The following is a 15,097-nucleotide window of genomic DNA, read 5'->3' as shown; positions in this document are numbered from 1 at the left end:
GGAATACCTAAGTGTTTTAAAGCAATGAACATAAAATCATGTGCAACCTTATCATAAGCCTTTTCGAAATCTATGGACTCAACAAACAGTGCATTCTTGTTAAAGTTACTGTAATAAATAGAGTCTCTTAAAAGCAATAAATTATCTGTTATTTTTCTTTTCGGTACTGCACAAACTTGGTATTCTCCCACAAGTTGGTCCACTACATCACTCAGTCTATTAGCCACAATCTTAGCAATTATCTTGTAGTCACAATTTAATAAAGTTATAGGTCTCCAATTTTTAAGATCTCTGCCATCACCTTTTTTATGAATTAATGTTATGACCCCTTTCTTCATAGATTCAGCTAAAACACCTGAGTTAAAAACATATTGCACCACCCGTGTAAACTCTTTACTTAAAATATTCCAGAACGCGGAATAAAACTCAGCGGGGAGACCATCACAGCCTGGTGTCTTCCCTTTGGCCATCTTATCCAGGGCCTGCTTGATCTCCCCTTCCCTAACATCATCAATCAAAAAATCTACTTTTTCAACAGGAACATTATTCTCCAAAATATTACAATAATCATTCATCTCCGTCTCACTGGCTCTGCTCTTATTACTAAAGAGTGTCTCATAAAATCTGCCAATCTCCTTCACCATCTCCTCTCCAAAAACTTCCCCCGTAGGGGTAAAAACAGATTTAAAAACACCTTTAGCATTAAAACATTTTTTAAAGAAATACCGTGTACACTGCTCATTTTCTTCTAGGTGCTGCACTTTAGACTTATATACAATATTCCTTCCCTTTTCCAACAACCTTTTTTTCATCTCCCCCTTCACCTTAACAATCTCATCCTCCACCTCCACACCAACACGTTTAAACTTATAGAGAGTCTCTAACCGGGATACAAGCCTTTCATCACTCCTCCTCTTCTCTTGTGCTCTCTTTATGCAAAACATCTTAAAGAAATTAGAAAACTCTCCTTTAGCCCATTCCCACCACACTAAGACATTACTAAAATCAGGTTGTTTAGAAACACAGGATAAAAACACATGATTAAAACCAGCCATTACTTCCTCATCTTCCAATAGACTTACATTTAATTTCCAGAGCCCCCTCCCAAAATGAAGGGACTCTGTGACACTTATCTCAGCCGACACCATCTTGTGGTCTGAGAAAGTTGACATCATTTGATTGCACCGGACCACCTTAATCCCATCAGAGACCAGGATGTAATCGATCCGGGATTTACAGCGGCCACTATCTGATATGTACGTATATCTTTCATCAGTGCTAACCATCAGTCCAACATCAGTAAAATGCAAGTCTTGAATAATTTGATTTAAAACATTGGAAGTAATATCAGTTCTAACCTCAGCAGAGCTCTCACGATCATTGACGGATCTAATGCAGTTAAAATCGCCAACAATAATAGTATCTTCACGACCAGGGATAAAAAACTTAAGGGACTCTAAAAAAGACAAACGTGCTTGTTTTTCTGCTGGAGCATACACATTAAAAATTCTCATCCTCTGGCCCAAAACCTCAAAAATTAAAACCATACAACGACCAGGTACTAAAATTTGGCAATTTAAAACTTTAATGTCCCTGTTTCGCAATAAAATCCCCACACCTTCATTTTTGTTTTCTGCACATGTGGACCAGAAGGACTGCCCACACTTCCACTCATTTGCATAAGGTGCTGACTTCATTGCACACTCCTGTAAACATATCACATCACTTCTAACATTCGCAAGAATATCAAAAATTGCAGCTCTCCTAATTTCAGACTCAATACTTCTTACATTAATAGTTGTTACAACCAAAGTCATAATAACTAGGAAAAGAAAACCAAATGCTTTAAAATCCATCTTAACTTAGAAATTAACATTTTGGCCTTCAACTTTCCTATGTAAACTTGCAAAACAATCAGGCGACCCTATGTTAGAGTCCCTGTCTATTTCATTATCACTACCAAGAACAAGGGCTTCCTGATCCTCAGACCAGCTCCCTGTCTTACACCTTTTATTCACAACCTGCACATCCTCATCTTCCTCCTCCTCTTCTTCCTTACTGCGAGAAACTCTCTGACCAGGTGTTAGAGATCTCTGAGATGACCCAACAACTTCCATTCCCTCCTCCTCCCCCACAATTGGGTTTGGACATTCAATATCATCCATAGCCTCTTCACTAGAAAGAACATCACCATACACTGTCTCAATTTTCTCCACCACTTTCACTTTTTTTGCTTTTTTCTTTTTCACCAAGGTAAATTCACCTCCCACACCTGTCTCCTCACCAGTCACAGCAGTGGAAACACCCTCCTCCCCTGACCTCTCCTGAGTGCTAATGTGCTCCACTATCACAGAACTTTCCTCAGCCACCTGTGCCACATTAACACTCACACTCACACTCTCACCAACTCCAGGAACAAACCTCCCTCCCCCTTTTTCTCTTTGTTCTCCTCTATTCCCAGCTGCATCAGCATAACTTCTCTTCTTTTTATACCACATATCACAGCCTCTTGCCAAATGTTCCTCACTTCCACAGATATCACATGTCTTCTTCTCTGTACAGATACTTGCTTCATGACCAGTTTTCCCACAATTTCTGCAACATTCTCCTTTCTCAGGGCAATAATCCTGCACATGGCCATAGGCATGGCACTTTCTACAATATTGCAACTGGCCTTCATAAAAGCAGAAACCTCTCTCTCCTCCGATAGAAAACACCTGTGGTATGCTCTTCCTTCCATCTTGCATTCCTTCATCTTTTTTAAATTTTACAATAAACTTTCTCTTACAATTAAAGTACCCAAACTTGTTCTTAAGTCTTCCTATAAATTTCACTTCCTCGCAATACCGGAACAAAAAGTTTGTAACCATTTCATCAGAAACCTTAGGATTATACATGTGGACAATTACTACCTTTGTTGTATTCATAAATAATGGTTCCACTTTAATCTTCTTCATTATAGCAGGCTCACTTTTCCTCTTCATTTCTTCAAGATCCATATAGACTCTCTGGCAAATCTCAGAACCACAAAAAGTAATATCATAAATTCCTTGCCTAGGAAAATCCTGTATAGCCAATACATTCCATACCTGTAGGTAATCAAGCTTGCGAAGAATCTCCACAACGATTTGGTCAAGTCCGATCGTCCCCCGATGCTCGCCAGGAACGTAGATCCGCACCGTGTCCTCAAGTCCACGCGCCTTCTCGCTCATTTTTGCAGGTAAAACCCACGATCGCAGCTCAGCAACAATCCAGGGCCCCCCGTAAAGAGGGCCCCGATCACCACTCCTTTCAACCCAAACCACGCACAGAAATCCACACGTGATCTTAGCCAAAAGGCCGAGAAGCGATAACCGTGAAAGGGGCGGGCCCAACAAGGTCCCCTTCATGGGCACTATCACTGCTTGCTGTCAGGGAGGCTGCCAGACAATTTTCCATGCACACTCTGGGCTGGGGGGCAGTCAACCACCAGTACACACAGCAGAACCTAAACCCATACCATTATTGCTAAGCAGCAAGACAGGAGCCCATTGCACTCCCACGGGGCCTTTTTAAATGCAATCCATAACCCGGATTTGCCAGGAACCCTTCTTACTCCTCCTACTTGCATGTGACACTGGGCTTAGGATCTGCATAGGAAACACACACACAAGCACACACCTACCTTTGTTGCCTGCAGATGCCTCCTTGGCTGTCCCCAAACGGTATCAAACCAACACCCACGGGAAGCTGTAAGCATAGAGGACATGCCTGCACCCCATTGGACTTACCTGTGTGGGTTAAATCCGGGTTATTTGACAACCTATGGCGGTGATGGTTCTGCTCAGGCAGAGCAGTGCTGATGCTCCTCATAAAGCTGTCGCTGCTGTGAAGGTTCTAGGTGACATCACAAATCCCTATGGTTACATACACAACAAAGCTGGGTTGTTGTTGTTTACACTCTGCAAGGCCTGTGGAAGTGAGTGACATCATAGCACTGTAGTTCTGAGGGTTCTAGATGGATGCAACAATCTCCTGTTGCTTCTATGAAGGCCATAATAGACGACATCACCAAACAGCTCCATAGTCACATACACAGCAAAGGAGAGATGTTGTTTACACCTAGTGATGTCAGTGGTATTGAGTGACATCACAGCACAGTGCTAAGGCTCCTGGGCCTGGACACAGCAGCGGCTGCAATATCTCAACGGAGAATACGTTTATATATATGTGTGTGTGTGCGCGTATATATATATATATATATATATATATATATATATATATATATATATTTCTCCGCCGAAATCACTTTTAAACCCATTTCCACCTTTTTTTCCCTTCTCTTCCTCTTACTTTTTTTTCACGTTTTTTTACGTTTTTCTCCTTTTCGCCTCTTTTCTGGGCGTATTATTCTTCTTTTTCTTCTTTTTTTTCGTCTAATGCATACCCCATCAGTGCAGCAATGCTTATTCAATACCGCCAGCAGATGGAGACACTGGGGGATAATTTTCTAAGGATTTATACTGATTTTTCCTGTCTGAATTTGTCGCACAGAAAGTTGCAGGCCAAATATGTGTGACATTTCTGCGACTTTAGCTTCTAGAGCATTTTTACAACATTATACATAGGTGCTGAATACATAAAAAGCGACTGTTCAGCGACAGACAAGTCGCATCGGCTGAAAGTAGGCCAGAATGTCAGTCCATGTTGGAGCAGGTTTAGATACAGTCTAAAGTATAGATCTCAAAGTCTGTGCACAGAATTTAGCAAGGGCCTCGCACCTTCTGATGCATCAGGTAGGTGCACAATAGCATAGCCTAACCCTCTGTACTTTGGTCTATATTGATGCGGGACATAGACAGCCAGCTGATGACCAATCCATTAGTGCAATGGATGGCTGGAAGCATTTGTCTTTGCCTTTGCAATACCACAGAAGCAATGCATGGTCAATGTACAGCAATGACACACCTGTGTGAACAGCCAGGAGACCCCCCCCCCCCCCCCCCCCCATGTTATGTTACATAGTTACATAGTTAGTACGGTCGAAAAAAGACATATGTCCATCAAGTTCAACCAGGGAATTAAGGGGTAGGGGTGTGGCGCGATATTGGGGAAGGGATGAGATTTTATATTTCTTCATAAGCATTAATCTTATTTTGTCAATTAGGAACATTCAGCACCCACCCGCTATCAAGGCAGCTGCCTATCATGTCATGCCCTACCTGCACAGGTGTGCTGGCTACTCAAATGATCCAATTAAGGAGGCCATTTAGTCAGCAGCAGCAGAAGTCCTGTGCCTGGACGCTCCAACAGCGGCCAGACACAAGCAGAAGCAGCAGAAGCAGCAGCAGCAGCACCACCTTTTGTTTTTTGGCTGCAGCAGCAAGGCCCACAGGGCTGGCTAGCTGGCTAGCCAGCAAGCAGGTAGCAATGAAAGTAGGAATCTTTCTTTTTAACCCTGTAAGGGGGTGGTGCACTGTACCCGAAGATACTGCCATATCGGGTCAATGCATAGGGCGACGGAAGCAAGCTTCGAAATCGGCCCCCGTTCTCAAAAATCCATTTAATATATGGTCCCCAGATAGGGGACGTATCAGATATTAAACTGATAAGAACAGATACTACACTTGATCTTAGCCAAAAGGCCGAGAAGCGATAACCGTGAAAGGGGCGGGCCCAACAAGGTCCCCTTCATGGGCACTATCACTGCTTGCTGTCAGGGAGGCTGCCAGACAATTTTCCATGCACACTCTGGGCTGGGGGGCAGTCAACCACCAGTACACACAGCAGAACCTAAACCCATACCATTATTGCTAAGCAGCAAGACAGGAGCCCATTGCACTCCCACGGGGCCTTTTTAAATGCAATCCATAACCCGGATTTGCCAGGAACCCTTCTTACTCCTCCTACTTGCATGTGACACTGGGCTTAGGATCTGCATAGGAAACACACACACAAGCACACACCTACCTTTGTTGCCTGCAGATGCCTCCTTGGCTGTCCCCAAACGGTATCAAACCAACACCCACGGGAAGCTGTAAGCATAGAGGACATGCCTGCACCCCATTGGACTTACCTGTGTGGGTTAAATCCGGGTTATTTGACAACCTATGGCGGTGATGGTTCTGCTCAGGCAGAGCAGTGCTGATGCTCCTCATAAAGCTGTCGCTGCTGTGAAGGTTCTAGGTGACATCACAAATCCCTATGGTTACATACACAACAAAGCTGGGTTGTTGTTGTTTACACTCTGCAAGGCCTGTGGAAGTGAGTGACATCATAGCACTGTAGTTCTGAGGGTTCTAGATGGATGCAACAATCTCCTGTTGCTTCTATGAAGGCCATAATAGACGACATCACCAAACAGCTCCATAGTCACATACACAGCAAAGGAGAGATGTTGTTTACACCTAGTGATGTCAGTGGTATTGAGTGACATCACAGCACAGTGCTAAGGCTCCTGGGCCTGGACACAGCAGCGGCTGCAATATCTCAACGGAGAATACGTTTATATATATGTGTGTGTGTGCGCGTATATATATATATATATATATATATATATATATATATATATATTTCTCCGCCGAAATCACTTTTAAACCCATTTCCACCTTTTTTTCCCTTCTCTTCCTCTTACTTTTTTTTCACGTTTTTTTACGTTTTTCTCCTTTTCGCCTCTTTTCTGGGCGTATTATTCTTCTTTTTCTTCTTTTTTTTCGTCTAATGCATACCCCATCAGTGCAGCAATGCTTATTCAATACCGCCAGCAGATGGAGACACTGGGGGATAATTTTCTAAGGATTTATACTGATTTTTCCTGTCTGAATTTGTCGCACAGAAAGTTGCAGGCCAAATATGTGTGACATTTCTGCGACTTTAGCTTCTAGAGCATTTTTACAACATTATACATAGGTGCTGAATACATAAAAAGCGACTGTTCAGCGACAGACAAGTCGCATCGGCTGAAAGTAGGCCAGAATGTCAGTCCATGTTGGAGCAGGTTTAGATACAGTCTAAAGTATAGATCTCAAAGTCTGTGCACAGAATTTAGCAAGGGCCTCGCACCTTCTGATGCATCAGGTAGGTGCACAATAGCATAGCCTAACCCTCTGTACTTTGGTCTATATTGATGCGGGACATAGACAGCCAGCTGATGACCAATCCATTAGTGCAATGGATGGCTGGAAGCATTTGTCTTTGCCTTTGCAATACCACAGAAGCAATGCATGGTCAATGTACAGCAATGACACACCTGTGTGAACAGCCAGGAGACCCCCCCCCCCCCCCCCCATGTTATGTTACATAGTTACATAGTTAGTACGGTCGAAAAAAGACATATGTCCATCAAGTTCAACCAGGGAATTAAGGGGTAGGGGTGTGGCGCGATATTGGGGAAGGGATGAGATTTTATATTTCTTCATAAGCATTAATCTTATTTTGTCAATTAGGAACATTCAGCACCCACCCGCTATCAAGGCAGCTGCCTATCATGTCATGCCCTACCTGCACAGGTGTGCTGGCTACTCAAATGATCCAATTAAGGAGGCCATTTAGTCAGCAGCAGCAGAAGTCCTGTGCCTGGACGCTCCAACAGCGGCCAGACACAAGCAGAAGCAGCAGAAGCAGCAGCAGCAGCACCACCTTTTGTTTTTTGGCTGCAGCAGCAAGGCCCACAGGGCTGGCTAGCTGGCTAGCCAGCAAGCAGGTAGCAATGAAAGTAGGAATCTTTCTTTTTAACCCTGTAAGGGGGTGGTGCACTGTACCCGAAGATACTGCCATATCGGGTCAATGCATAGGGCGACGGAAGCAAGCTTCGAAATCGGCCCCCGTTCTCAAAAATCCATTTAATATATGGTCCCCAGATAGGGGACGTATCAGATATTAAACTGATAAGAACAGATACTACACTTGATCTTAGCCAAAAGGCCGAGAAGCGATAACCGTGAAAGGGGCGGGCCCAACAAGGTCCCCTTCATGGGCACTATCACTGCTTGCTGTCAGGGAGGCTGCCAGACAATTTTCCATGCACACTCTGGGCTGGGGGGCAGTCAACCACCAGTACACACAGCAGAACCTAAACCCATACCATTATTGCTAAGCAGCAAGACAGGGGCCCATTGCACTCCCACGGGGCCTTTTTAAATGCAATCCATAACCCGGATTTGCCAGGAACCCTTCTTACTCCTCCTACTTGCATGTGACACTGGGCTTAGGATCTGCATAGGAAACACACACACAAGCACACACCTACCTTTGTTGCCTGCAGATGCCTCCTTGGCTGTCCCCAAACGGTATCAAACCAACACCCACGGGAAGCTGTAAGCATAGAGGACATGCCTGCACCCCATTGGACTTACCTGTGTGGGTTAAATCCGGGTTATTTGACAACCTATGGCGGTGATGGTTCTGCTCAGGCAGAGCAGTGCTGATGCTCCTCATAAAGCTGTCGCTGCTGTGAAGGTTCTAGGTGACATCACAAATCCCTATGGTTACATACACAACAAAGCTGGGTTGTTGTTGTTTACACTCTGCAAGGCCTGTGGAAGTGAGTGACATCATAGCACTGTAGTTCTGAGGGTTCTAGATGGATGCAACAATCTCCTGTTGCTTCTATGAAGGCCATAATAGACGACATCACCAAACAGCTCCATAGTCACATACACAGCAAAGGAGAGATGTTGTTTACACCTAGTGATGTCAGTGGTATTGAGTGACATCACAGCACAGTGCTAAGGCTCCTGGGCCTGGACACAGCAGCGGCTGCAATATCTCAACGGAGAATACGTTTATATATATGTGTGTGTGTGCGCGTATATATATATATATATATATATATATATATATATATATATTTCTCCGCCGAAATCACTTTTAAACCCATTTCCACCTTTTTTTCCCTTCTCTTCCTCTTACTTTTTTTTCACGTTTTTTTACGTTTTTCTCCTTTTCGCCTCTTTTCTGGGCGTATTATTCTTCTTTTTCTTCTTTTTTTTCGTCTAATGCATACCCCATCAGTGCAGCAATGCTTATTCAATACCGCCAGCAGATGGAGACACTGGGGGATAATTTTCTAAGGATTTATACTGATTTTTCCTGTCTGAATTTGTCGCACAGAAAGTTGCAGGCCAAATATGTGTGACATTTCTGCGACTTTAGCTTCTAGAGCATTTTTACAACATTATACATAGGTGCTGAATACATAAAAAGCGACTGTTCAGCGACAGACAAGTCGCATCGGCTGAAAGTAGGCCAGAATGTCAGTCCATGTTGGAGCAGGTTTAGATACAGTCTAAAGTATAGATCTCAAAGTCTGTGCACAGAATTTAGCAAGGGCCTCGCACCTTCTGATGCATCAGGTAGGTGCACAATAGCATAGCCTAACCCTCTGTACTTTGGTCTATATTGATGCGGGACATAGACAGCCAGCTGATGACCAATCCATTAGTGCAATGGATGGCTGGAAGCATTTGTCTTTGCCTTTGCAATACCACAGAAGCAATGCATGGTCAATGTACAGCAATGACACACCTGTGTGAACAGCCAGGAGACCCCCCCCCCATGTTATGTTACATAGTTACATAGTTAGTACGGTCGAAAAAAGACATATGTCCATCAAGTTCAACCAGGGAATTAAGGGGTAGGGGTGTGGCGCGATATTGGGGAAGGGATGAGATTTTATATTTCTTCATAAGCATTAATCTTATTTTGTCAATTAGGAACATTCAGCACCCACCCGCTATCAAGGCAGCTGCCTATCATGTCATGCCCTACCTGCACAGGTGTGCTGGCTACTCAAATGATCCAATTAAGGAGGCCATTTAGTCAGCAGCAGCAGAAGTCCTGTGCCTGGACGCTCCAACAGCGGCCAGACACAAGCAGAAGCAGCAGAAGCAGCAGCAGCAGCACCACCTTTTGTTTTTTGGCTGCAGCAGCAGCAAGGCCCACAGGGCTGGCTAGCTGGCTAGCCAGCAAGCAGGTAGCAATGAAAGTAGGAATCTTTCTTTTTAACCCTGTAAGGGGGTGGTGCACTGTACCCGAAGATACTGCCATATCGGGTCAATGCATAGGGCGACGGAAGCAAGCTTCGAAATCGGCCCCCGTTCTCAAAAATCCATTTAATATATGGTCCCCAGATAGGGGACGTATCAGATATTAAACTGATAAGAACAGATTTTTTTTTTTTTTTTTTTTATTATCTAAAGCCGAGGAACGTGCTTTCGATTCACCCAAAGTGCAAGAAAAAGTGCAAACATGTTACACAAAAAAAAACGTGCACAAAGGATGCGGTCTATCGCAAGCCCTTCTCCGATAGGAGAGAGGCCCCCCAACAAACCTTACCCTTCGCCTCCGGACCAAAAGGTACCTGCGAGGTTCCAGGTTCGATGTCCCTTTTCGCCGAAGCTACTAGGGGACCACAAATGCTCCCGGCATCCCCCTTGGCGTTAGCCAAGGTATCTGCCCGCAGAGCCGATTACGGTAGGTACCCTGCCAAAGCAGGAGTACCCGGGGTGTTTGCAGGGAGGTGCGGAACCTAATGGCCACACACACCTCCCCTAGACCGCCAGGAGGGACACCCAGAAGGGCTACCGCATCCTGACAAATCCTGTGAACACACAACACGCAAAAAGTGACACAGTGAGACAAAAAAGAAATAAATAAGTGAATGTGTGCAGATATACTGCCCGGACATTCGGCCGGATCTATAAAAATTTCTCTGATCCTAGCCAGAAGGCCGGGAATCAAGAGGTGAGTGCCACAAGGTGAAGAGATTATGGTGCCCGTGCGTCAACTCAGTGAGTCTATTCTCCCAGTGAGTTTCGGCACCTCGGGGTCACCACTCCCCGAGGCACAAAAGTACCTCGGCTCTAGACCCTCTCAGCCTCATGGCGAGACCCGGAGGGAACAGGTCACATCGGGGCAGCCGTCGAGCTGATTCCTCAGAACCAGCCCCGGAAAGCCCTGGTACACCTGCATCCTCCATGCAGCACCCATCCCCACCAGCATGAAAACTGATAAGAACAGATACTACACTTGATCTTAGCCAAAAGGCCGAGAAGCGATAACCGTGAAAGGGGCGGGCCCAACAAGGTCCCCTTCATGGGCACTATCACTGCTTGCTGTCAGGGAGGCTGCCAGACAATTTTCCATGCACACTCTGGGCTGGGGGGCAGTCAACCACCAGTACACACAGCAGAACCTAAACCCATACCATTATTGCTAAGCAGCAAGACAGGGGCCCATTGCACTCCCACGGGGCCTTTTTAAATGCAATCCATAACCCGGATTTGCCAGGAACCCTTCTTACTCCTCCTACTTGCATGTGACACTGGGCTTAGGATCTGCATAGGAAACACACACACAAGCACACACCTACCTTTGTTGCCTGCAGATGCCTCCTTGGCTGTCCCCAAACGGTATCAAACCAACACCCACGGGAAGCTGTAAGCATAGAGGACATGCCTGCACCCCATTGGACTTACCTGTGTGGGTTAAATCCGGGTTATTTGACAACCTATGGCGGTGATGGTTCTGCTCAGGCAGAGCAGTGCTGATGCTCCTCATAAAGCTGTCGCTGCTGTGAAGGTTCTAGGTGACATCACAAATCCCTATGGTTACATACACAACAAAGCTGGGTTGTTGTTGTTTACACTCTGCAAGGCCTGTGGAAGTGAGTGACATCATAGCACTGTAGTTCTGAGGGTTCTAGATGGATGCAACAATCTCCTGTTGCTTCTATGAAGGCCATAATAGACGACATCACCAAACAGCTCCATAGTCACATACACAGCAAAGGAGAGATGTTGTTTACACCTAGTGATGTCAGTGGTATTGAGTGACATCACAGCACAGTGCTAAGGCTCCTGGGCCTGGACACAGCAGCGGCTGCAATATCTCAACGGAGAATACGTTTATATATATGTGTGTGTGTGCGCGTATATATATATATATATATATATATATATATTTCTCCGCCGAAATCACTTTTAAACCCATTTCCACCTTTTTTTCCCTTCTCTTCCTCTTACTTTTTTTTCACGTTTTTTTTACGTTTTTCTCCTTTTCGCCTCTTTTCTGGGCGTATTATTCTTCTTTTTCTTCTTTTTTTTCGTCTAATGCATACCCCATCAGTGCAGCAATGCTTATTCAATACCGCCAGCAGATGGAGACACTGGGGGATAATTTTCTAAGGATTTATACTGATTTTTCCTGTCTGAATTTGTCGCACAGAAAGTTGCAGGCCAAATATGTGTGACATTTCTGCGACTTTAGCTTCTAGAGCATTTTTACAACATTATACATAGGTGCTGAATACATAAAAAGCGACTGTTCAGCGACAGACAAGTCGCATCGGCTGAAAGTAGGCCAGAATGTCAGTCCATGTTGGAGCAGGTTTAGATACAGTCTAAAGTATAGATCTCAAAGTCTGTGCACAGAATTTAGCAAGGGCCTCGCACCTTCTGATGCATCAGGTAGGTGCACAATAGCATAGCCTAACCCTCTGTACTTTGGTCTATATTGATGCGGGACATAGACAGCCAGCTGATGACCAATCCATTAGTGCAATGGATGGCTGGAAGCATTTGTCTTTGCCTTTGCAATACCACAGAAGCAATGCATGGTCAATGTACAGCAATGACACACCTGTGTGAACAGCCAGGAGACCCCCCCCCATGTTATGTTACATAGTTACATAGTTAGTACGGTCGAAAAAAGACATATGTCCATCAAGTTCAACCAGGGAATTAAGGGGTAGGGGTGTGGCGCGATATTGGGGAAGGGATGAGATTTTATATTTCTTCATAAGCATTAATCTTATTTTGTCAATTAGGAACATTCAGCACCCACCCGCTATCAAGGCAGCTGCCTATCATGTCATGCCCTACCTGCACAGGTGTGCTGGCTACTCAAATGATCCAATTAAGGAGGCCATTTAGTCAGCAGCAGCAGAAGTCCTGTGCCTGGACGCTCCAACAGCGGCCAGACACAAGCAGAAGCAGCAGAAGCAGCAGCAGCAGCACCACCTTTTGTTTTTTGGCTGCAGCAGCAAGGCCCACAGGGCTGGCTAGCTGGCTAGCCAGCAAGCAGGTAGCAATGAAAGTAGGAATCTTTCTTTTTAACCCTGTAAGGGGGTGGTGCACTGTACCCGAAGATACTGCCATATCGGGTCAATGCATAGGGCGACAGAAGCAAGCTTCGAAATCGGCCCCCGTTCTCAAAAATCCATTTAATATATGGTCCCCAGATAGGGGACGTATCAGATATTAAACTGATAAGAACAGATACTACACTTGATCTTAGCCAAAAGGCCGAGAAGCGATAACCGTGAAAGGGGCGGGCCCAACAAGGTCCCCTTCATGGGCACTATCACTGCTTGCTGTCAGGGAGGCTGCCAGACAATTTTCCATGCACACTCTGGGCTGGGGGGCAGTCAACCACCAGTACACACAGCAGAACCTAAACCCATACCATTATTGCTAAGCAGCAAGACAGGGGCCCATTGCACTCCCACGGGGCCTTTTTAAATGCAATCCATAACCCGGATTTGCCAGGAACCCTTCTTACTCCTCCTACTTGCATGTGACACTGGGCTTAGGATCTGCATAGGAAACACACACACAAGCACACACCTACCTTTGTTGCCTGCAGATGCCTCCTTGGCTGTCCCCAAACGGTATCAAACCAACACCCACGGGAAGCTGTAAGCATAGAGGACATGCCTGCACCCCATTGGACTTACCTGTGTGGGTTAAATCCGGGTTATTTGACAACCTATGGCGGTGATGGTTCTGCTCAGGCAGAGCAGTGCTGATGCTCCTCATAAAGCTGTCGCTGCTGTGAAGGTTCTAGGTGACATCACAAATCCCTATGGTTACATACACAACAAAGCTGGGTTGTTGTTGTTTACACTCTGCAAGGCCTGTGGAAGTGAGTGACATCATAGCACTGTAGTTCTGAGGGTTCTAGATGGATGCAACAATCTCCTGTTGCTTCTATGAAGGCCATAATAGACGACATCACCAAACAGCTCCATAGTCACATACACAGCAAAGGAGAGATGTTGTTTACACCTAGTGATGTCAGTGGTATTGAGTGACATCACAGCACAGTGCTAAGGCTCCTGGGCCTGGACACAGCAGCGGCTGCAATATCTCAACGGAGAATACGTTTATATATATGTGTGTGTGTGCGCGTATATATATATATATATATATATATATATATATATATTTCTCCGCCGAAATCACTTTTAAACCCATTTCCACCTTTTTTTCCCTTCTCTTCCTCTTACTTTTTTTTCACGTTTTTTTTACGTTTTTCTCCTTTTCGCCTCTTTTCTGGGCGTATTATTCTTCTTTTTCTTCTTTTTTTTCGTCTAATGCATACCCCATCAGTGCAGCAATGCTTATTCAATACCGCCAGCAGATGGAGACACTGGGGGATAATTTTCTAAGGATTTATACTGATTTTTCCTGTCTGAATTTGTCGCACAGAAAGTTGCAGGCCAAATATGTGTGACATTTCTGCGACTTTAGCTTCTAGAGCATTTTTACAACATTATACATAGGTGCTGAATACATAAAAAGCGACTGTTCAGCGACAGACAAGTCGCATCGGCTGAAAGTAGGCCAGAATGTCAGTCCATGTTGGAGCAGGTTTAGATACAGTCTAAAGTATAGATCTCAAAGTCTGTGCACAGAATTTAGCAAGGGCCTCGCACCTTCTGATGCATCAGGTAGGTGCACAATAGCATAGCCTAACCCTCTGTACTTAGGTCTATATTGATGCGGGACATAGACAGCCAGCTGATGACCAATCCATTAGTGCAATGGATGGCTGGAAGCATTTGTCTTTGCCTTTGCAATACCACAGAAGCAATGCATGGTCAATGTACAGCAATGACACACCTGTGTGAACAGCCAGGAGACCCCCCCCCCCCCCCCATGTTATGTTACATAGTTACATAGTTAGTACGGTCGAAAAAAGACATATGTCCATCAAGTTCAACCAGGGAATTAAGGGGTAGGGGTGTGGCGCGATATTGGGGAAGGGATGAGATTTTATATTTCTTCATAAGCATTAATCTTATTTTGTCAATTAGGAACATTCAGCACCCACCCGC

At 45.0% G+C, this 15,097-nt stretch overlaps 4 non-coding genes and 1 pseudogene across 4 annotated transcripts; all 5 read right to left on the bottom strand.

The window, feature by feature from the left end:
- Nucleotides 1-5,445: 5,445 nt before the first annotated feature.
- Nucleotides 5,446-5,636, bottom strand: LOC130310785 (U2 spliceosomal RNA). Its single transcript, XR_008859266.1, has one exon. It is a non-coding gene; the product is annotated as a U2 spliceosomal RNA (small nuclear RNA).
- A 2,087-nt stretch (nt 5,637-7,723) lies between these two features.
- Nucleotides 7,724-7,914, bottom strand: LOC130310784 (U2 spliceosomal RNA). The gene has a single exon (XR_008859265.1). It is a non-coding gene; the product is annotated as a U2 spliceosomal RNA (small nuclear RNA).
- A 2,080-nt stretch (nt 7,915-9,994) lies between these two features.
- On the bottom strand, nt 9,995-10,183 carry LOC130310805 (U2 spliceosomal RNA). The gene has a single exon (XR_008859284.1). It is a non-coding gene; the product is annotated as a U2 spliceosomal RNA (small nuclear RNA).
- Nucleotides 10,184-10,877: 694 nt separating this feature from the next.
- On the bottom strand, nt 10,878-11,037 carry LOC130310807 (U2 spliceosomal RNA; annotated as a pseudogene).
- Nucleotides 11,038-13,104: 2,067 nt separating this feature from the next.
- LOC130310777 (U2 spliceosomal RNA) lies at nt 13,105-13,295 on the bottom strand. Its single transcript, XR_008859259.1, has one exon. It is a non-coding gene; the product is annotated as a U2 spliceosomal RNA (small nuclear RNA).
- Nucleotides 13,296-15,097: the final 1,802 nt, after the last annotated feature.

Source organism: Hyla sarda, unplaced genomic scaffold (genome assembly GCF_029499605.1).
Source record: "Hyla sarda isolate aHylSar1 unplaced genomic scaffold, aHylSar1.hap1 scaffold_1598, whole genome shotgun sequence".
In the NCBI taxonomy this organism is placed as follows: domain Eukaryota; kingdom Metazoa; phylum Chordata; class Amphibia; order Anura; family Hylidae; genus Hyla; species Hyla sarda.
The sequence above is the reverse complement of the archived record's forward strand: the minus strand, read 5'-3'. Positions and strand labels throughout refer to the sequence as shown.